The following is a 22011-nucleotide window of genomic DNA, read 5'->3' as shown; positions in this document are numbered from 1 at the left end:
AGATATAGAGATAGTTACACAAATTTCTTCCTCATGTCCTTATCTAGTTTCCCCATAAATGCATCTATGCTAGTCACCTCACAACTACTTGTGGCAGGAAGTTCCTTGTTCTAACCACTCTATTTATTTAAAAAAAAGTTTACCTGTATTCCCTATTGGATTTATTGGTGACTATCTTTTATTTATGGCCTTCCCAGTGGGAACACCTTCCTCTACGGTCACTCTATAAAACCCTTTAATAATCTTGAGGCATCACTTTGACTAAAGTGTGGCATTACAAGGCAGGAAAGTTGACTTTGATAATTAACAACTATTCATGCGAAGTGCCTGTGTCTAAAAGCAGAATCGATTGCCAAGTACTTTGGAAACTGTAAATTCATCCTAGCAACACTCTAAAACAGCTGAGGATGCCACACAGCCACGAATAATTGACTTTGAAGCCGAGAACCTCTGAGTGCCTGACTGCTAGCAGATGAATTTTGAATATATTGTTATTAAGAATGCCTTGGCCTTTGGTTTGCTGAGTAACATGGCAATTGCTGATGTTGTATAGGAGGATGGTAGGAATGAATGGAATAGACCCAAGCAAATTGATCGAGCAATGTGGAACCTATGACCACAGGGAGTAGTTGAGGCGAATAACATAGATGCATTTAAGGGGAAGCTAGATAAGCACACGAGGGAGAAAGGAGTAGAAGTATATGCTGACAGGGTTAGATGAAATAGGTTGGCAGGAGGTTTGTCTGAAGCATAAACACCGGCACAGACTAGTTCTGCCAAATGGCCTGATTCTGTGCTGTAAATTCTATGTATGTAGTTCTAGTCAGGCAGGGACCAAGCAATGTAAACAGGATTTGTCCTGCCTAGAACCTGAGGTAAAACTCATACGCACTGGAGTTTTGTTCTGATGAGACGGTCAATTGGTCATGTGGTGGTGATGTGCCTCTGATGCATACATAAGTCAAAATGGTTGCAGTTGACTGCAATGATATGATTTTTTTTTGCATCACAACATGGAAATGATACAGCATGAGCTTGTGAACTTTTGTGAAATGTCGAGCAGGAATCTTTTTATATCTTCTTTTCCCCCCCCTTTTTTTTTTTTAAATCATTCATTCATGGGATGTGGGCGTCACTGGCAATTGCCCATCTGTAATTGCCCTTGAGAAGGTGGTGGCGAGCCACCTTCTTAAACTACAGAGGTCAGTCAAAAATCAACCACATTGCTGTGTAGGTCTGGAGTCACATATAAGCCAGACCGGGTAAGGATGGCAGATTTCCTGTACTACCCTGATCAGTATCTGTTACCTGCTTCCACGTTAAATATACAGTACAGTCTGGATTTTCCTGTGTAAATAACGGTGAGACTAATGGTGCTTACCGTTATTAAAGTATAAATCGGACAACAACTTTTGGCGACTGCACGTGCGTAGTTAAATACGGAAATCGGGAAGTTGCTGAACAAGTTGCCGTGCTATTTCAGAAGCTGCGCTATACCAGTATCTCGCTGAGAGACTCGGCATTGAAATACTTGGAATGGTGTGAAGTTGCTGTACTAACGTGATAGATACACACTAAACTCGCCAGAAAAAGTTAGTGCTTGTCCATTCCAGAGTAAGTAAATTTTTAATGTGTGATATGTTTTAATTACTGTAAAACACCCTCTCTGGTACTGAAAATTTACTTTTACAAGTGACATTCCTTCCGATTTTAATTATTGTTGGGAGATTTTTAAAAAATTAAAAATGTAAGTAACTTTTTTTTCTGTCTCTTTTATCTCTCTATCTTAATCCCATCTTTATTTCTGTCTTAATCCCTTCTTTATTTTGCTCTCTGTGCATGATTTGAAGTTGAATTAAATATTCTAACTAACACTTCCTGGTTTAGATTTGGTGCCGCTCATTAACGATTCCTCAATCTGATTGGGTAAAAAGATGGAGTCAACTACTTGTACTAACTATATGGCTGCCGTTTCTCTGATTGGCACTCCATTATCACATGACCTGTTGATAATTGGTCCCCTTGGAGGATAAGCCACACCCTGAAGTTTCTCTGGAATGTGTAAATGGAACCGCCCAGCCTAATTTTGCACATTGTAATATGATCCATTTTGACTTCAGAAGTCAGAGAGGACACATTTCGAACAACTCAGCAGAGGCCATCAAGTTCCAGCCGAAGTCCCCAGTGCCGTTGCTTCCTCCCCCAGCAGAAGTCCATTACCCCAGCGTGAGTGCATCCATCCCCCAGCCAAAGTCCCTTACCCCAGCGCAAGTGCTGCTTCACCCAGCTGAAGTCCATTATCCCAGCATAAGTGCACACCTCCCCCAGCCAAAGTTTCTTACCCCAGCACAAGTGCTGGCTCCACCAGCCGAAGTCCCTTACCCCCACCACCATAGATGGGGCATTGTGTGCGGATCGTTACCACGTATTATTGGGTATGAAGTGAAGAGTGACATTGTCGTGACTTCTGGATTTCATGCACTCCAACGATTTCCCTTGTAATACATGCACCGAGCTTTTGGGTGTGGGTGTAAAGGGGGTTGGAAGAATGTGATCAGTCTTCCCTGAGTTCCCTCTCTCCCTACTGATCTCCCTGCACCTGTGTCTCTTCCTCCCCCCACTTAGTCTCTCTCTCTTCTCTCCCCCCCCCCCCCCCTGCCCAAGGTTCTCTCTGTCTACCCCCTCCCCCAAGGTTCTCTCTCTCAAACTCCCTCCCCCAAGAGGTTCTCCCTCTCTAGCCCTCCATCCCCAAGGCGCTCGCCCTCCCTCCCCCCCCCCCCATCCCCAAGGCGCTCTCTTCTCTCCCGCACCCCCCCGGGCCAGGCGCTCTCTCTCTCCCTCCCCCTCTCCCCCTGCTGCCGCTACACCACCTCCCCCGCCCCCCCCCCCCAGCGGCCCAATCAGAGGCTCAGGTCTTGCAGCTCAACAGGAGGCTTGGGGCCCGGCAACTTGTGGCTTACTGGGTGTCTCTGGGCCTGATCGGAGGCTTGGGGCCTGGTGCCTTGAGGCTCGGGGCCCGGTGGCTTGAGGCTCGGGGCCCGTCTGCTCGGAGGCTCTGGGTTTGGCGGTTTGTGGCGCAGCGGGAGGATCGGGTCCCGTTTGGAGGCTCATGGCTCAGTCAGAGGCTTGGGGCTCGACGGTTTGCGATGCAGCGGGAGGCTCGGGGCCCGGTCAGAGGCTCAGGGTTCGGCAGTGTGCGGCACATCGGGAGGCTCGGGGCCCTGCGGCTTAGCGGGAGGCTCGAGGCCTGGTCGGAGGATCGGGGCTCAGCGGTTTGCGATGCTGCGGGTGGCTCGGGTCCGGTCGGAGGCTCATGGCTCAGTCGGAGGCTCGGGGCTCGGCTGCTTGCGGCTTAGTGGGGGTGGGGGGGGGGGGGCGGAATCGGGGGGGGGGGGGCGCATGCGCAGAAGATGTTTGTTACAAATTGCGCTCAGGGTTGGGGGTGGGGGGGGGGGCGTCGTCGGTAGGATGCTTACCCTGTTCATACAGGTCCCAGATCCCCTGTAGAGGGCACTGCACTAAAATGGCTTTCTAATTACAGTAAGTTCCAGTGCCAAATCTCATAGAAAGTCTGAGGGCAAATGAAAGTACTGAATGGCTAACACTGTTTGTTTGCGATGGATAGCAAAATTCGGCCCAATATCTGTTATAAAATGGTATATTTTCTGACTTACCATGACCAACACCATGGAAGAATTATGGCCTGGAATTTGCGGTTGGGATGAGGGCGAACTGGCGACGTTTGCCGTCATTCCACCTTTGAAACTGACCACAACTTCAGGATTTAGCGCATGCAGAAATCTTGAAGTTGCGGTCTGTGAATGACAGCTCCAAAACATGCTGTGCTGTGCCCCTCCTGCCCCCACAATCTGTGTAATCAGCCAAATCAGGGAATTGAGGAAAATTATGGCTCCTTCGCAGTAAGTACACTGTAAAATTCCCCACTAAAAGTTAGACCCAAAGGTATTAGAAGTAACCTGGGTTTTGACAGCGTTATTACTGCTAAACAAATGTTAAGGGCCTGGAAAACTAATTTTAATTCTGTGCAGTGTGAAATTTGTCCATTTTAATAAAAATGAAAATTTTTAAGAAACTTTTCAAATACATTTTTTTAAGTTTGACCATCTTTATTTCAGGTTTGCCTCCTTTCCCCTTGAGAGTCTCAATATATGTTTTGCTCAACATTTTTTAAAAGTTAGAATTTTAAAGAGTTCACTCACTTGTCGCTGTCTGATAATTCTGCACTTTGGTTGTCGAGACAGACTGTTGATGTCACAGCAGTTCACACTAGGGCATCCTCACTATACTTTGTTAATGTGAATTGAGTTTCAGAAAACACAAAGTTCTCAATAAAGGGATCTAGAGATCCTTGTGCGAAGCATACTTCAGGGCCAGCAGTGAAAGCCTTGGCTTCGCTGCAGGCCGCACATTCCGGGCCATTATGTTGTGCATGCATTTTCTCTGTCCCACTCCAATTTCTGTGTTACACTTCAAAAACAAATATGAAGAAACATAGGAATTTTTCAAGTGTACAAAATAATGGAGCAGTATGACTATGTGGTCTTAAAGGATGCAACCTTGCCCAGAAGAACAATACATGGGATTTTAGATCCTTATAAAACAGCACGTCTTTGAGTTGCTGTGAGCAGAGTCACGAATTTGTTTGTGTATGTGTATCTTTTTCACCGAAAAAAGTATTCAAGATCATGTCATTCCTCTACTGAATTACAAGTTACATATTTTTAAAGGTCAGCATCACATCAATTGTTGGCCTTCATAGCGAGGGGATTTGAGTACAGGGGCAGGGAGGTGTTGCTACAGTTGTACAGGGCCTTGGTGAGGCCACACCTGGAGTATTGTGTACAGTTTTGGTCTCCTAACTTGAGGAAGGACATTCTTGCTATTGAGGGAGTGCAGCAAAGGTTCACCAGACTGATTTATGGGATGGTGGGACTGACCTATCAAGAAAGACTGGATCAAACTGGGCTTGTATTCACTGGAGTTCAGAAGAATGAGAAGGGACCTCATAGAAACGTTTAAAATTCTGATGGGTTTAGACAGGTTGGATGCAGAAAGAATGTTCCCAATGTTGGGGAAGTACAGAACCAGGGGTCACAGTCTAAGGATAAGGGGTAAGCCATTTAGGACCGAGATGAGGAGAAACTTCTTCACCCAGAGAGTGGTGAACCTGTGGAATTCTCTACCACAGAAAGTAGTTGAGGCCAATTCACTAAATATATTCAAAAGGGAGTTAGATGAAGTCCTTACTACTAGGGGGATCAAGGGGTATGGTGAGAAAGCAGGAAGGGGGTACTGAATTTGTATGTTCAGCCATGAACTCATTGAATGGCGGTGCAGGCTAGAAGGGCCTATGTTTCTATGTTTCTCAAAAGATGTATTCACTCTTGGTGTGTTCCATCACCAAACACTGGAAATTGAACAGTTTTTATTAATTGTTTTGCGGCTTCATTAGTATGACTCACTTTAAAACCTGAACGAACAAATCAGTTACTGAATGAATGAACTTTCAGGACAATTTACAGGGACAGGTGAACCTTTGCCAGTAATTATTGTAATGTTTAGTTTAAGACGTGGTTTATTGCTTGTGCTCTACTGTGTGATTTTTGTTATCGTTAATATGGCTGATAGTGTTTGAAAAATTTCATTAGAGGGCATTTGTTGATGAGTAATTACAGGTTTTGTGAGCTAACGGATTACAATGATATAAAGTGTAAATGGTCCAGTAAGAAAATTGATGATTACAAAAAACAAGTTATATGGCAGTAAAGTATCTTTTTTTGAGTCAAAAAACCAAGCACTCTTGCAATGCACAAGGGGACAGAGGAAAATGATTTGAAGGTCATATGAATAATCTGAAAACAATTGAAGTGGATTGTGTTGAATGCAATACGACAGAAAATGGAAACAAGATGGTGTGGAAATGAACTGTGAAATCGTACTGATCTGCAGTCTTTTACAGAGTAAAACATGGATCTATGTTCAATAGAATTTTGCTGAAACTGCTTTTTTCAGAGGAAATTCAATCTGCTTTAATGCAGATGTCTACCCACAGTGTTAATTATGTGAAGGACCAGTCAAAGCCTTGCACACACCCCTTTTACCAACTGAATTTACAGTATATTACTGACAAAGTGGCCATAAGAACAAAAATTTACATCTTTAGTCATATTCCATTAATCTTTATCCAATGTGTTTGCTATAGGTAAAAGAGTAATGGAATCAAAATCTGTCTGTTCTCGTATCAGGCTATCTGCCAATGCTCTTTATTCATCCCCACAGCAGAAAGTAGCTTCCATAGACAGGCCAATGCCTTTATAATCTTGTATGGAGTGAATAGGTAAGCATGCCGTGGGATTAACCATTACTTTTTCACAGTTGCCCAGCACTCTCTCCTATCTTCTTTAATAGGAGGTAAAACACCACACTGACAGACTATATAGTTCTGGCTAATCTACTAGTTGAATTTGTAAGCAGAACAAAATTCACACAGATGCAAAACAGATGTAGCAGAACAATTTTAGCATCGCAAACAATTTATTTCTGGACTTGAACAAAAATACAGAATCCGGCGATCCTTTTTGCAGCTCACTCCTCTGTATTCATAGATTGCTGCCGTGCAGTTATTACTTAAGTGAACTAAGCATCCTGGGGTTGTTGCCTGTTGAAGCCCCCACCCCAACCCTCTGGTTCTTTCTCAGCAGGCTGGTAATTACTTTGTACTATTTGGATAGATGGGTATGTAGACAACAGCACAGTCACTGTCTGGACAGATGTTTATTAGAAACAGCTGACACCATTTAAGTAGAAATTCATTTTAAACTCTATATACAAGGCCTAGCTACAAATTTGCATGAATGAGATGATTCAGAAATCTTTTACAGCCTGCACAATGAATAACTCGAGGCTGCCTTCCCTATTTCAGTTTAGAAAGGTGGAAACTCTAAAAGAATTAAAATTTATATTGTGCTTCATCACGTCCTCGGAGCACTCCTAAGCTCTTTATAAGCAGTGGATTACCTTTTAAAGTACAATCATTGGGCTCAATTTTCCCCACTTATCTGCGCCGTCCTTTTGCCGTGCGCCGCTTTTTTTGTCGTAAATTAAAATATCCAAGTTTCCCCAAAGTTTCTGGTCTGCGCTAGCGTAACTCAGTTAGTTACAATTTTTTTAGGTTAGGAATTTTTTGCGCATGTTTTTCACATTTAAGCAGTTTGGCCAACTTACATTTTTCCTAGAACAGCGTATGTGACCACTCCCAAAAAATCTTCTGGGCATTTAAGAAAAGCCAGCGCACATTACAAAATCGGCGCAGAAAGATCCCATTGTTTTTATGCAAAGTTTTGGAGGGAGTTAAGAAGACAAAGAATATGTGTCCCTGACGACTACGTGTGCAGGAAGTGTATCCACCTCAAGCTCCTGACGGTCCGCGTTACGGAATTGGAGCTGAGGGTGAATTCACTCTGGAGCATCCACGATGCTGAGAATGACGTGAGTATCACGTGTAGTGAGTTGGTCTTACCGCAGGGAAAGGGTCCACAGCCAGATAGGGAATGGAAGACCAGCAGAAAGGGTAGTGCAGGGGTCCCCTGCGGTCATCCCCCTGCAAAACAGATACACCGTTTTGAGTACTGTTGAGGGGAATGACTCATCAGGGGAGGGCAGCAGCAGCCAAGTTCATGGCACTGTGGCTGGCTCTGCTGCACAGGAGGGCAAGAAAAAGAGTGGGACAGCAATAGTGATAGGGGATTCAATGGTGAGGGGAATAGATAGGCGTTTCTGCGGCCGCGACCGAGACTCCAGGATGGTATGTTGCCTCCCTGGTGCAAGGGTCAAGGATGTCTCGGAGCGGGTGCAGGACATTCTGAAATGGGAGGGAGAACAGCCAGTTGTCGTGGTGCACATTGGTACCAACGACATAGGTAAAAAAAGGGATGAGGTCCTACGAAACGAATTTAAGGAGCTAGGAGCTAAATTAAAAAGTAGGACCTCAAAATTAGTAATCTCGGGATTGCTACCAGTGCCACGTGATAGTCAGAGTAGGAATCGCAGGATAGCGCAGATGAATACGTGGCTTGAGCAGTGGTGCAGCAGGGAGGGATTCAAATTCCTGGGGCATTGGGACCGGTTCTGGGGGAGGTGGGACCAGTACAAACCGGACGGTCTGCACCTGGGCAGGACCGGAACCAATGTCCTAGGGGGAGTGTTTGCTAGTGCTGTTGGGGAGGATTTAAACTAATATGGCAGGGGGATGGGAACCAATGCAGGGAGACAGAGGGAAACAAAAAGGAGGCAAAAGCAAAAGACAGAAAGGAGATGAGGAAAAGTGGAGGGCAGAGAAACCCAAGGCAAAGAACAAAAAGGGCCACTGTACAGCAAAATTCTAAAAGGACAAATGGTGTTAAAAAAACAAGCCTGAAGGCTTTGTGTCTTAATGCAAGGAGTATCTGCAATAAGGTGGATGAATTAATTGTGCAAATAGATGTTAACAAATATGATGTGATTGGGATTACGGAGACGTGGCTCCAGGATGATCAGGGCTGGGAACTCAACATTCAGGGGTATTCAACATTCAGGAAGGAAAGAATAAAAGGAAAAGGAGGTGGGGTAGCATTGCTGGTTAAAGAGGAGATTAATGCAATAGTTAGGAAAGACATTAGCTTGGATGATGTGGAATCTATATGGGTAGAGCTGCAGAACACCAAAGGGCAAAAAACGTTAGTAGGAGTTGTGTACAGACCTCCAAACAGTAATAGGGATGTTGGGGAGGGCATCAAACAGGAAATTAGGAGTGCATGCAATAAAGGTGTAGCAGTTATAATGGGTGACTTTAATATGCACATAGATTGGGCTAGCCAAACTGGAAGCAATACGGTGGAGGAGGATTTCCTGGAGTGCATAAGGGATGGTTTTCTAGACCAATATGTTGAGGAACCAACTAGGGGGGAGGCCATCTTAAACTGGGTGTTGTGTAATGAGAGAGGATTAATTAGCAATCTCATTGTGCGAGGCCCCTTGGGGAAGAGTGACCATAATATGGTGGAATTCTGCATTAGGATGGAGAATGAAACAGTAAATTCAGAGACCATGGTCCAGAACTTAAAGAAGGGTAACTTTGAAGGTATGAAGCGTGAATTGGCTAGGATAGATTGGCGAATGATACTTAGGGGGTTGACTGTGGATGGGCAATGGCAGACATTTAGAGACCGCATGGCTGAATTACAACAATTGTACATTCCTGTCTGGCGTAAAAATAAAAAAGGGAAGGTGGCTCAACCGTGGCTATCTAGGGAAATCAGGGATAGTATTAAAGTCAAGGAAGTGGCATACAAATTGGCCAGAAATAGCAGCGAACCTGGGGACTGGGAGAAATTTAGAACTCAGCAGAAGAGGTTAAAGGGTTTGATTAGGGCAGGGAAAATGGAGTACGAGAAGAAGCTTGCAGGGAACATTAAGGCGGATTGCAAAAGTTTCTATAGGTATGTAAAGAGAAAAAGGTTAGTAAAGACAAACGTCGGTCCCCTGCAGTCAGAATCAGGGGAAGTCATAACGGGGAACAAAGAAATGGCAGACCAATTGAACAAGTACTTTTGGTTCAGTATTCACTAAGGAGGATACAAACAACCTTCCGGATATAAAAGGGGTCAGAGGGTCTAGTAAGGAGGGGGAACTGAAGGAAATCTTTATTAGTCGGGAAATTGTGTTGGGGAAATTGATGGGATTGAAGGCCGATAAATCCCCAGGGCCTGATGGACTGCATCCCAGAGTACTTAAGGAGGTGGCCTTGGAAATAGCGGATGCATTGACAGTCATTTTCCAACATTCCATTGACTCTGGATCAGTTCCTATGGAGTGGAGGGTAGCCAATGTAACCCCACTTTTTAAAAAAGGAGGGAGAGAGAAAACAGGGAATTATAGACCGGTCAGCCTGACCTCAGTAGTGGGTAAAATGATGGAATCAATTATTAAGGATGTCATAGCAGTGCATCTGGAAAATGGTGACATGATAGGTCCAAGTCAGCATGGATTTGTGAAAGGGAAATCATGCTTGACAAATCTTCTGGAATTTTTTGAGGATGTTTCCAGTAAAGTGGACAAAGGAGAACCAGTTGATGTGGTATATTTGGACTTTCAGAAGGCTTTCGACAAGGTCCCACACAAGAGATTAATGTGCAAAGTTAAAGCACATGGGATTGGGGGTAGTGTGCTGACGTGGATTGAGAACTGGTTGTCGGACAGGCAGCAAAGAGTAGGAGTAAACGGGTACTTTTCAGAATGGCAGGCAGTGACTAGTGGGGTGCCGCAAGGTTCTGTGCTGGGGCCCCAGCTGTTTACATTGTACATTAATGATTTAGACGAGGGGATTAAATGCAGTATCTCCAAATTTGCGGATGACACTACGTTGGGTGGCAGTGTGAGTTGCGAGGAGGATGCTATTAGGCTGCAGAGTGACTTGGATAGGTTAGGTGAGTGGGCAAATGCATGGCAGATGAAGTATAATGTGGATAAATGTGAGGTTATCCACTTTGGTGGTAAAAACAGAGAAACAGACTATTATCTGAATGGTGACAGATTAGGAAAAGGGAAGGTGCAACGAGACCTGGGTGTCATGGTACATCAGTCATTGAAGGTTAGCATGCAGGTACAGCAGGCGGTTAAGAAAGCAAATGGCATGTTGGCCTTCATAGCGAGGGGATTTGAATACAGGGGCAGGGAGGTGTTGCTACAGTTGTACAGGACCTTGGTGAGGCCACACCTGGAGTATTGTGTACAGTTTTGGTCTCCTAACTTGAGGAAGGACATTCTTGCTATTGAGGAAGTGCAGCGAAGATTCACCAGACTGATTCCCGGGATGGCGGGACTGACCTATCAAGAAAGACTGGATCAACTGAGCTTGTATTCACTGGAGTTCAGAAGAATGAGAGGGGACCTCATGGAAACGTTTAAAATTCTGACGGGTTTAGACAGGTTAGATGCAGGAAGAATGTTCCCAATGTTGGGGAAGTCCAGAACCAGGGGTCACAGTCTGAGGATAAGGGGTAAGCCATTTAGGACCGAGATGAGGAGAAACTTCTTCACCCAGAGAGTGGTGAACCTGTGGAATTCTCTACCACAGAAAGTAGTTGAGGCCAATTCACTAAATATATTCAAAAGGGAGTTAGATGAAGTCCTTACTACTCGGGGGATCAAGGGTTATGGCGAGAAAGCAGGAAGAGGGTACTGAAGTTGAATGTTCAGCCATGAACTCATTGAATGGCGGTGCAGGCTAGAAGGGCTGAATGGCCTGCTCCTGCACCTATATTTTCTGTTTCTATGTTTCTATGTATCATGAAGCCTAATTTTTTCAAACTCAAAGGGGAGACAATGGAAGTCTAATGCAATTCTTTAATTTTGGATTTTATTCAAAGTGCAATGCATGACAGCGCTGTGGGCTTTTCCAGGTTTGCTGGCTTCGCAAAGGTACAGGGCTGCATTGATTGTACCCACATCGCCTTGCGAGCACCTTTGGAGGATTCCGAGATGTACGGGAACAGAAAAGGCTTCCACTCCGTGAATATGCAGCTCGTGTGTGACGACCTGCATCGCATCATGTCAATTGATGCAAAATACCCTGGGAGCACCCATGATGCATTCATCCTATGCAAGAGCGCTATATCTGCCATGTTTCAGCAGCAACAGCCAGAAAGGCAGAGCTGGCTGCTGGAGGACAAAGGGTACAGCCTCGCCACCTGGCTCCTGATACCCCTAAGCGTAACCCGGATGGAAACTGACAGGGAATATAACATGTCGCACATGGTGACGCACAGCATAATAGAGAGGACCATTAGCATCTTGAAACAGAGTTTCCAATGCCTGGACCATTCCGTAGGCTATTTGCAATACTCCCCTGAGATTGTCGGTCAGTTCACTGTTGTGTGCTGCATGCTGCATAACTTAGCCATCATGAGGCAGCCGCAGCTGGTAGTAAAGTAGAAAACCCACCTGAGGTGCGAGTGGCTGAGGATAAGGAGGAAGATGCAGATAACGAGGAGGAGGAGGAAGACGAGGAAGCCATGCAACTACCTGAACCTGGAGCATGACTGCGGGACAGAATGCCCCTTTAACGATTGCTCGAGCCTTGCACCAGCAGTTCATCCGTGAACGCTTTGCTGCCTGAAGGCTCAGTGGCAACTATTCCAAATAGACCATGTTCACTGTTTGGACCTGTCCCATAATGTTGTGTTGTGATAATGGCACAATAATGGAAATGATTCAATTATAATTTAAAATATATTTTATTCAATAGTTTAACACTTGTTTGTACTTAACTTCAATAAAAAATATTCTTTAAACTTGTAAATTTACATAAAACTTACAAAAACTTTTAATTTAAGAACAGTTACAACAGTAACAACAATAATAATAACAGCAGCAAAGAAAGGCTGCACCCATCTCTCCTACAACTTATTCTAAAACCGCTCGCAGCGCTTGGTCTTGTTGACTCAACCCCTGCCCGCAGTCGGTGTTGCAGCGTTTCTCGGGTTGGTACAAAGCTGCTTCTTTCGAGCATCTCTTGATGGGAGGCATGGGCAGGCGGTAATATGGAAGGCCCGGCTTGGGCCTCTTCAGAGGCAAGTCTGGGGATTGGAGTGGGAGTGACAGTGGCAGTTGATTCTATCAATGGCCACGGGGTCTGGGTGTGTTCCCTTATTGCAGCAGCAAATTGACACTCCCTCATGTGCCCTGACAGTGTCTCAACTACCTGCAGCATTCCCTCCCTCATGTTCACCGTCATTGTATCAGCTGCCTGTGACATTCCCTCCCTCATGTGCTCGGACAGTGTTCCCATATCCCAACAGTCCCGATACATCATCACCCACCCCACTGATGGTGTCCAGAAGTGATCGAGTAAGGTCCATGCTCTCCGCACTCATTGCCATCATCTAAACCACATCTGTTAGATCCTGCACCTCAGGAGAGCGCTGTTGAGCTGCTCTTCCCCTCCTCACCCTGGGTGTGGCTCGCTGCATCCCACTGAGACCCATAGCCTTGGACGCTGGGGTCCTGGATGTGCCTCGCTGCACCCCACTGGAATCCCCAGCTTCGGACTGAGAAACCATGGAATGTCTCAACACTTGTACCACTCAGGAAAGGGCCTGGCACCTCAATGGGCAGCACCTGCACCTCCTCCAGAGTAAGTACAACAGTGTAGGCTTCATCCATCACCCCCTCCCCTCTGCTTTTGGTCTGGAAGATGGGATTGGAAGATGTTCTCCTCTTCAGGCTCATTCGCGTCTGAATCATCTTCTGCATTGGCTTCAGCCTCGTCAGGGTTGGCCTCAAGTTCTGCAAAATATAACAGAACATATGGTTAGCAGCAGAGGAGGGGGCAGGGTGGGTGGCATGCGTAGGCTCAAATGGTGCAGGCAGCAGGCTCATTTGAAGTACCACGATGAATGATAGCAGATTCCATCAACCGAAGCGTAGCTGACGGAGACATCCCCATGAATCAAAGCATGGCTAGCCCGCGCAGTACTTAACTTTTAGCAAAGCCAGACTGTGGAATTTGCAGGACTTGCCCTCTCCCTCAAGTGTGGGCCCAGCTTGTGCAGTACTGATTGCTTTTCTCCAGGCAGGATCCATCAAAGCAGTGACCCTGTCTTCCAAGGGTGTCAGTGGGTGCAGATTTGCTGGGTCTCTTCCTCTTCGCGTTCTTTCCCTTTTGTTGTGTGCCACCTTCCTCTGCAAAGATGAAAATATAACTTTTTAGAGAGGGTGTCTTTCTGTTGGGTGGGACATATACAGATGGTCACATTTACAATTGCAATTCCAGTGAATCAATGAAAATATTACTTACACTAACTACTTGACCAAGGTCCTGACATTTTTTTGCAGTGGCCTCCAGACCTCTGGGTGGTCACCATTGCACAGTAATCTTCAAGTTGGTTCCAGTGTTTCTTCATTTCTTTTAGTGAAACTTTTATGTGATCTCTGCTGGTGTTCAGCTCGTGCCATCTGGCCTCAATTACAGTAACTAGTGCCTCCACTTCATCCTGTGAGAAATTCTTGGTCCTTGCACCACGTTGCATATTGTATTGCAGCTCCTATTTTTCCAATGAGAATTAAAGTTCTCACACACAACTGGCTCATTAAATATGGCCGAATGCAGACCGGGAACTGTACTGGGCATGCCCGCCCATAGCAGTCACGTAAAAAACATCCTTTTTTTTCGCACATGTGCAGAAGGGGGGGGGGGGGGGGCATTGTTTTTTTTTGGCACAGGCATTAGGCTCCACCCCCCCGAAGCTAAAGGACAGGCTGAGCGGTGCCAATTTCAAAAAATAGAATGGGGAAACTTAAGTTATTTTTTTTGGTGTAGTCGGGGCCAAAAAAAATTGGTGTAACTCTTGTAATATGCCATAAAAACAACATTGGGGAAAATTGAGCCCATTATTATTTAGGAAAACCCTGTAGACAGTTTGCACATAGCAAGGTTGAGGCAAGAATGTTGGCCAGGACATCGGGAGAATTCCATGCTTCTCTGTCTCCCCATCTAACACTCTTGCTCTGGCGCTCTCCCATGTGTTTATGGTTTTTCAATTTTTAAGCTGCGCCCTCATTTTTTTTCGTGTGCAGACCTTCCCGTTCGCCAAGTTTACATAGGCCTTTACTATTACAAATGGAATGAGAAACTACTTCTGAATGTCGCAAACAGCGCATCTAGTTATCAGAAGGTAATTTTTAAAAAACAGTTGTTACTGATGAACATTTATTCCATAAGAACATAAGAAATAGCAACAGGAGTAAGCCTTATGGCGCCTCGAGCCTGCTCCGCCATTCAATAAGATCATGGCTGATCTGATCATGGACTCGGCTCCACTTCCCCGTCCGCTCCCCATAACCCCTTATACCCTTATCATTTAAGAAACTGTCTATTTCTGTCTTAAAGTTATTCAATATCCCAGCCTCCACAGCTCTCTGAGGCAACAAATTCCACAGATTTACAACCCTCTGAGAAAATAAATTTCTCCTCATCTTTGTTTTAAATGGGCGGCCCCTTATTCTAAGATAATGCCCTCTAGTTCTAGTCTCCCCCATTAGTGGAAACATCCTCTCTGCATCCACCTTGTCAAGCCCCCTCGTCATCTTACACATTTCGATAAGATCACCTCTCATTCTCTGAATTCCAATGAGTAGAGGCCCAACCTACTCAAACTTTCTTCATAAGTCAACCCACTCATCCCTGGGATCAACAAAGTGAACTACCTTCAAAGCAAGTATATCCTTTCGTAAATATGGAAACCAAAACTGCGCGCAGTATTCCAGGTGTGGCCTCACCAATACCTTGTATAGCTGTAGCAAGATTTCCCTGCTTTTATACTCCATCCCCTTTTGCAATAAAGGCCAAGATACCATCCTGATCACTTGCTGTACCTGCATACTATCCTTTTGTGTTTCATGCATAATTATCCAGGTCCAGCTGTACTGCAGCATTTTGCAATGTTTCTCCATTTAAATAATAACTTGCTCTTTGATTTCTTTTCTGCCAAAGTGCATGACCTCACACTTTCCAACATCATACTCCATCTGCCAAATTTTTGCCCACTCACTTAGCCTGTCTGTCCTTTTGCAGATTTTTTGTGTCCTCCTCACACATAGCTTTTCCTCCCATCTTTGTATCGTCAGCAAACTTGGCTACATTACACTCAGTCCCTTCTTCCAAGTCGTTAATATAGATTGTAAATAGTTGAGGTCCCAGCACTGATCCCTGCGGCACCCCACTAGTTACTGGTTGCCAACCAGAGAATGACCCATTTATCCCGACTCTGTTTTCTGTTAGTTAGCCAATCCTCTATCCATGCTAATATGTTATCCCCAATTCCGTGAACTTTTATCTTGTGCAGTGACCTTTTATGTGGCACCTTGTCAAATGCCTTCTGGAAGTCCAAATACACCACATCCACTGGTTCCCCTTTATCCACCCTGTTCGTTACATCCTCAAAGAACTCCAGCAAATTTGTCAAACATGACTTCCCCTTCATAAATCCATGCTGACTCTGACCGAATTTTGCTTTTCCAAATGTCCTGCTACTGCTTCTTTAATAATGGACTCCAACATTTTCACAACCACAGATGTTAGGCTAACTGGTCTATTGTTTCCTGCTTTTTGTCTGCCTCCTTTTTTAATTGAACTAAATGGAATTGATGTACAATACATTCATCAAATATTATTTCAATACTTGTTCTGAAATTGGCAAATAGGTGCAAATTGTTCCTGACTGCAGTGACATTTCACGAAGAACTGCAGAGATTGGAACAGAAAAATATTTTGCCTAGCAATGTTTTAAAATATTGGAGAAAAAATTCTGCACTTAAGCAAAAAAATAAATTATGCCCATTTGAATGTAGAACAGTCATAGAACTATTTGGATCTTCACTGGATGAGTCTTTTAGTTATATTGAGGGTTTGCATTTTTGATGGTGCACTGAGGATCACATTATTACAGCAGAAGTATGTTACAGCCATATTGTTTTAGCAACTTTTGTGGTTGTTAACTTTTATGTAAAAATGCAGCTCGTGCTAAATGAGTGGTGGTTCTGTCTATTTCAATTGACTATATATTCGATTCAGCCTTTGACCTGGCAGGAGCGGCAACTCATTTTACTTTGGTTTCTTTAACTGTTGCCTGGTTCCCTACTGCAATTCTGGCCTGCTAAACATATAATCCAAGAGTTTCCATTTTGCGTGTGATCGGAGATCCGGGCGCAAATTGCTCTACTTTTCAGAAATGTCTTTTTTTGCTTAAGTTTTTGCTCAAATTTATTTGCATATCGCCAAACATAAAATCTTCCATGAACCAGTGCAATAGGGCAGTGTTTTAGAACGTCTTTTTTAAAAAAAAAACATTTGCATTCAGAAGTATTCTCTCATATATTTGAGTGGTAATCTGGTACAGTTTTATTAATACAACTGAAAATGGGTTCATCACTAATTTAAAAATGCTTATTTTTTTGAGTGTCTAGCAACATTCCCTGTAATTTTCTTTGGCGCATTGCGACCCCTTTAAGGGGCTGCACAGGCTGTTCAAAATACTGCACATGCGTGGTTTTTCTCACTGAAAAACCGCCAGCAAGCCGACCACGTAGGGTCCCTGGAGCATTGTCTAGTCCACTACCTATGAGTAACCTGATTTTAAATAACTGAAAATGACTTTAGTAAATGGTTCTGTGTTTTTTTTTTAGTTATATTGGTTTCTTAGTTAATTAACAAAAAAATGCAATTTAAAAGGTGCTTGTTAGTGTTCTTGCATCTAAAAAAAAGTCTTTGTTTGAAGAGACTCTTCAAAGGCCCGTAAATGGGTGCAATTAACGGAAACTCGCCGCCGTGATTAATTCGGTCTGGGGGTGTGGCCAGTTTTGTGGGCAGGGCCAGAGCGATTTAAAAAAAAAAACTAGCACCAAAGATCACAGAAACTCTTTGCGCGGAACGCAATTTGTGCTTGAACATTCTCTATCTTTTGCGCTGGCTTGGCTGATTTTGGACGGACCCAGCAAAACCTAACAGAACTCCCGGCTATATTATCAGTGTAATATGTTTTAATATCGAATCATCGAAATTTACAGCACGGAAGGAGGGCATTTCGGCCCATCGTGTCCGCACCGGCCGACCCAAGAGTTATCCAGCCGAATCCCACTTTCCAGCTCTTGGTCCGTAGCCCTGTAGGTTACGGCACTTTAAGTGCACATCCAAGTATCTTTTAAATGTGGTGAGGTTTCCTGCCTCTACTACCCTTTCAGGCAGTGCATTCCAGACCCCCACCACCCTCAGTGAAGAAATTTCCCCTCGTAAATCCCCTAAACCTCCTCCCAATTACTTTAAATCTATGCCCCCTGATTGTTGACCCCTCTGCCAAAGGAAACCAGTCCTTCCTATCCACTCTATCCAGGCCCCTCATAATTTTATACACGTCCATCAGGTCTCCCTTTAGCCCTGACTGTTCCAAAGAAAACAGACGCAGCATCTCCAATCTTTCCTCATAGCCAACATTCTTGTAAATCTCTGCTACTCCCTTTCCAGTGCAATCACATCTTTCTTGTAATGTGGTGACCAGAACTGCACACAGTACTCCAGCTGCGGCCTAACCAGTGTTTTATACAGTTCAAGCATAACCTCCTTGTTCTTGTATTCCATGCCTCACTAATAAAGGCAAGTATTCCATATGCCTTCTTAACAACCTTATCCACCTGGCCTGCTACCTCCAGGGATTTGTGGACCTGCACTCCAAGGTCCCTTTGTTCCTCTACACTTTTCAATGTCTTACTATTTAATGCGTATTCCCTTGCCTTGTTAGACCTCCCCAAATGCATTACCTCACACTTATCCAGATTGAATTCCATTTGCCACTGTTCTTCCCACCTGACCAGTACATTGATATCTTCCTGCAGTCTGCAGCTTTGTTCTTCATTATCAACCACACAGCCTATTTTCGTGTCGTCTGCAAACTTCTTAATCATACCCCCAACATTTAAGTCCAAGTCATTGATATATATCACAAAAAGCAAGGGACCCAGCACTGAGCCCTGCGGAACCCCACTGGATACAGCCTTCCAGTCACAAAAACACCCATCAACCATTACCCTTTGCTTCTTGCCTCTGAGCCAATTTTGGATCCAACTTGCCACTTTGCCCTGGATCCCATGAGCTATTACTTTCATGACCAGTCTGCCATATGGGACCTTATCAAAAGCTTTGCTAAAATCCATATATATTACATCATACGCACTGCCCTCGTTGACCCTCCTGGTTACCTCCTCAAAAAATTCAATTAAGTTAGTCAGACATGACCTTCCCTTGACAAATTCATGCTGACTGTCCTTGATTAATCCATGTCTTTTCAAATGAAGATTTATCCTGTCCTGCAGGATTTTTTCCAATAATTTTCCCACCACCGAGGTTAGGCTGACTGGCCTGCAGTTACTCGGTCTATCCCTTTCTCCCTTTTTAAATAAAGGTACATTAGCAGTCCGCCAGTCCTCTGGCACCACACCTGTAGCGTACCTTTTTTTCTTTATCTTGCCCTGCATGTCCCTTGACATCCAGGGGACTCTCGATTTGTTAGCCCCACCCTTTTTTTTTGTTCTGTGCCCTCAGAATCTCCTCCTTGAATGCCTCCCACTGCTCTGACACTGATTTACCATCAAATAGCCGTTTCCACTTTGGCCAAATCTCATCTCAGCTCAGCAAAATTGGCTTTACCCCAATTGAGTACTTGTATTTCTGGTCCCCCTTTGACCTTTTCCATAACTACCTTAAATCTTAGTGAATTATGATCTCGAGCACCAAAATGCTCTCCCACCTTCCACCTGCCCCTCTCATTCCCCAGAACCAAGTGCAGAACCACCCCCTCCCTTGTTAGGCTCCTGAATGCCTTTTAGAAATTCAGCACCCTCTACCATTCACACTACCATTTCCCAGTTAATATTAAGGTAGTTGAAATCCCCCACTATTACGGCTCTCTAGTTTTTGCACTTCACAGCACTTTGCCCACATATTTGTTCTTCTATCTCCCTTTAACTGCTTGGGGGTCTATAGTACACTCCCAGTAGTGTGATTGCCCCTTTTTTGTTCTTAAATTCAACCTGCATGGCCCCATTTGATGACCCCTCTAATGCATCATCTCTCAGCTGATCCTTTAATCAATACTGCGACCACCCCCCTCCTTTTTTACCCCCCTCTATCCCATCTAAAAACCCTGTAACCAGGAATGTTGAGCTGCCATACCTGCCCTTCTTTCAGCCATGTTTCAGTAATAGCTATAATATCATACTCCCAAGTGTCAACCTATGCTCTCAGCTCATCTGCCTTATTTCCTATACTCCTTGCATTGAAGTATATATCATTTAATATTGCCAAATTCCCCTGTTGTCTATTTTCCAGCCCTTGGTTTCCTCTGTCTTTCAAATTTACATTCTTCTACTTCTCTGCTGCCCAATTCCAGCTTTGTTTCTCTCCCCACTGAATCTATTCTCCGGTTCCCACCCCCCTGCCAAACTAGTTTAAACCCTCCCAACAGCATTAGCAAAATCTCCCGCAAGGATATTGGTTCTGGCTCTGTTGAGGTGCAACCCGTCTGGCTTGTACAGGTCCCACCTGCCCCAGAAACGGTCCCAATGCCTCAGGAATCTAAAGCCCTCCTGCCTGCACCAGCTCTCCAGCCACGCATTCATCTTCCCTATCCTGCTACTTCTGTACCCACTAGCAATCCAGAAATTAGTACCTTTTGAGGTCCTACTATTTAATCTCTTTCCTAGCTCCCTAAACTCTGCCTGCAGGATCTCATCCCTCTTTCTACCAATGTCATTGGTACCGATGTGGACCACGGTCTCTGGCTGTTCTCCCTCTCCCCCCAGAATGCCCTGCAGCCGCTCGGTGACATCCTTGACCCTGGCACCAGGGAGGCAACATCCCATCCTGGAGACACGTCTGCGGCCACGGAAACACTCGTCTACTCCCCTGACTATTGAATCCCCTACCACTATTGCTCTTCCATTCTTCTTCCTCCCCCCCCCCCCCCCCCCCCCTGCTTTTCTGTGCAGCTGAGCCACCCGTGGTGCCGTGGACTTGGCTCTGGCTGCGCTCCCCAGAGGCACCATCGCCCCCACCAGTACTCAGAACAGAATACTGGTTGGAGAACGAGATGGACTCGGGGGACTCCTGCACTACCTGCCTCGTACTCATCGTCTTTCTGATGGTCACCCACTTCCTCTCTGCCTGCACACTCTTAAGCTGCGGGGTGACCACCTCCAAGAAATTCTCAGTCTCGCGGATGCACTGCAGTGATTCCAGCCGCCGCTCACGCTCCGAAACGCGGAGCTCGAGTTGCTGCAGCTGGAGACACCTCCTACACGTCCAATTAAAATATTTAGATTGAAACAGGAGCTTCATAACAGAATTCTGCTGCATATATGAACAATAAACGGGTTTCCTTTTTCCCAATCACCATCCTAAGGACTCCTGGACAGTGCTGGGTGAGATCAGTGGGAGAGCAGGGCCAAGGAGCCCAGTATAGCACTGCTTTCCTGAAATCAGGTGCTGACTAGCGGCAAGATAAAATCACCTTTACACTGTTTATGGTTTCAGAGAAACGGTGACCAGTTTGCATTTTTTTCTGCTTATGCAACATGACACTGAAAAAAATGCCAATTATAGTAGTAAAACGACTTGAATGTTAGGAGCAGATTCATTGTTGTAATAAATAAACACCAAAACAAATTTGCCCAAGAAATTCTAAATTCTTAATGCTGACCTTGTTTTCCATTTTCTCTTCTGTCTCTTCTTCCCTGTTCTTGCTATGTCCTCTGTATTCTATTTATTTGAACTTCATTTTAATTTTTTCAAAATAAACTTTTATTGTTCAAACTCAACTTTAAAATCGTTCTCCAACATTGTTTTTATTTTGCCTCCCTGCTTCCCTACTCATTTTAGAAGTGAGAGCAATGGCTTTTGAAAAATTGCCATTTCACTGAAAATGGACTTAAAAAAATCAAGTTTAAAAAAAATCACTTTTTATGGGTGTAATATGGATGTATAGAGGACTGGTTACCTAACAGAAAACAGAGAGTCGGGATAAATGGGTCATTTTCCGGTTGGCAACAGTGACTAGTGGGATGCCGCAGGGATCAGTGCTTGGTCCTCAACTATTTACAATCTATATTAATGACTTGGATGAAGGAACCAAGTGTAATGTAGCCAAGTTTGCTGATGGTACAAAGATGGGTGGAAAAGCAAATTGTAAAGAGGACACAAAAAATCTGCAAAGGGATACAGACCAGCAAAGTGAGTGGGGAAAAAAATTGGCAGATGGAGTAAAATGTGGGAAAATGAGGTTATCCACTTTGGCAGAAATAATAGAAAAGCAAATTATAATTTAAATGGAGAAAACTTGCAAAGTATTGCAGTACAGAGAGACCTGGGGGTCCTTGTGCATGAAACACACACAATTATTATGCAGG

At 44.6% G+C, this 22011-nt stretch overlaps 1 protein-coding gene across 1 annotated transcript in view; it reads left to right on the top strand.

The window, feature by feature from the left end:
• Positions 1-22011, top strand: part of dtnbp1a (dystrobrevin binding protein 1a) — a 378832-nt gene that overhangs the window by 47474 nt on the left and 309347 nt on the right. The window lies entirely within an intron of this gene.

This window comes from Pristiophorus japonicus, chromosome 5, assembly GCF_044704955.1.
Source record: "Pristiophorus japonicus isolate sPriJap1 chromosome 5, sPriJap1.hap1, whole genome shotgun sequence".
NCBI lineage: Eukaryota > Metazoa > Chordata > Chondrichthyes > Pristiophoridae > Pristiophorus > Pristiophorus japonicus.
Note: the sequence above shows the minus strand (reverse complement) of the source record. Positions and strands in the feature narration are given on the sequence as shown.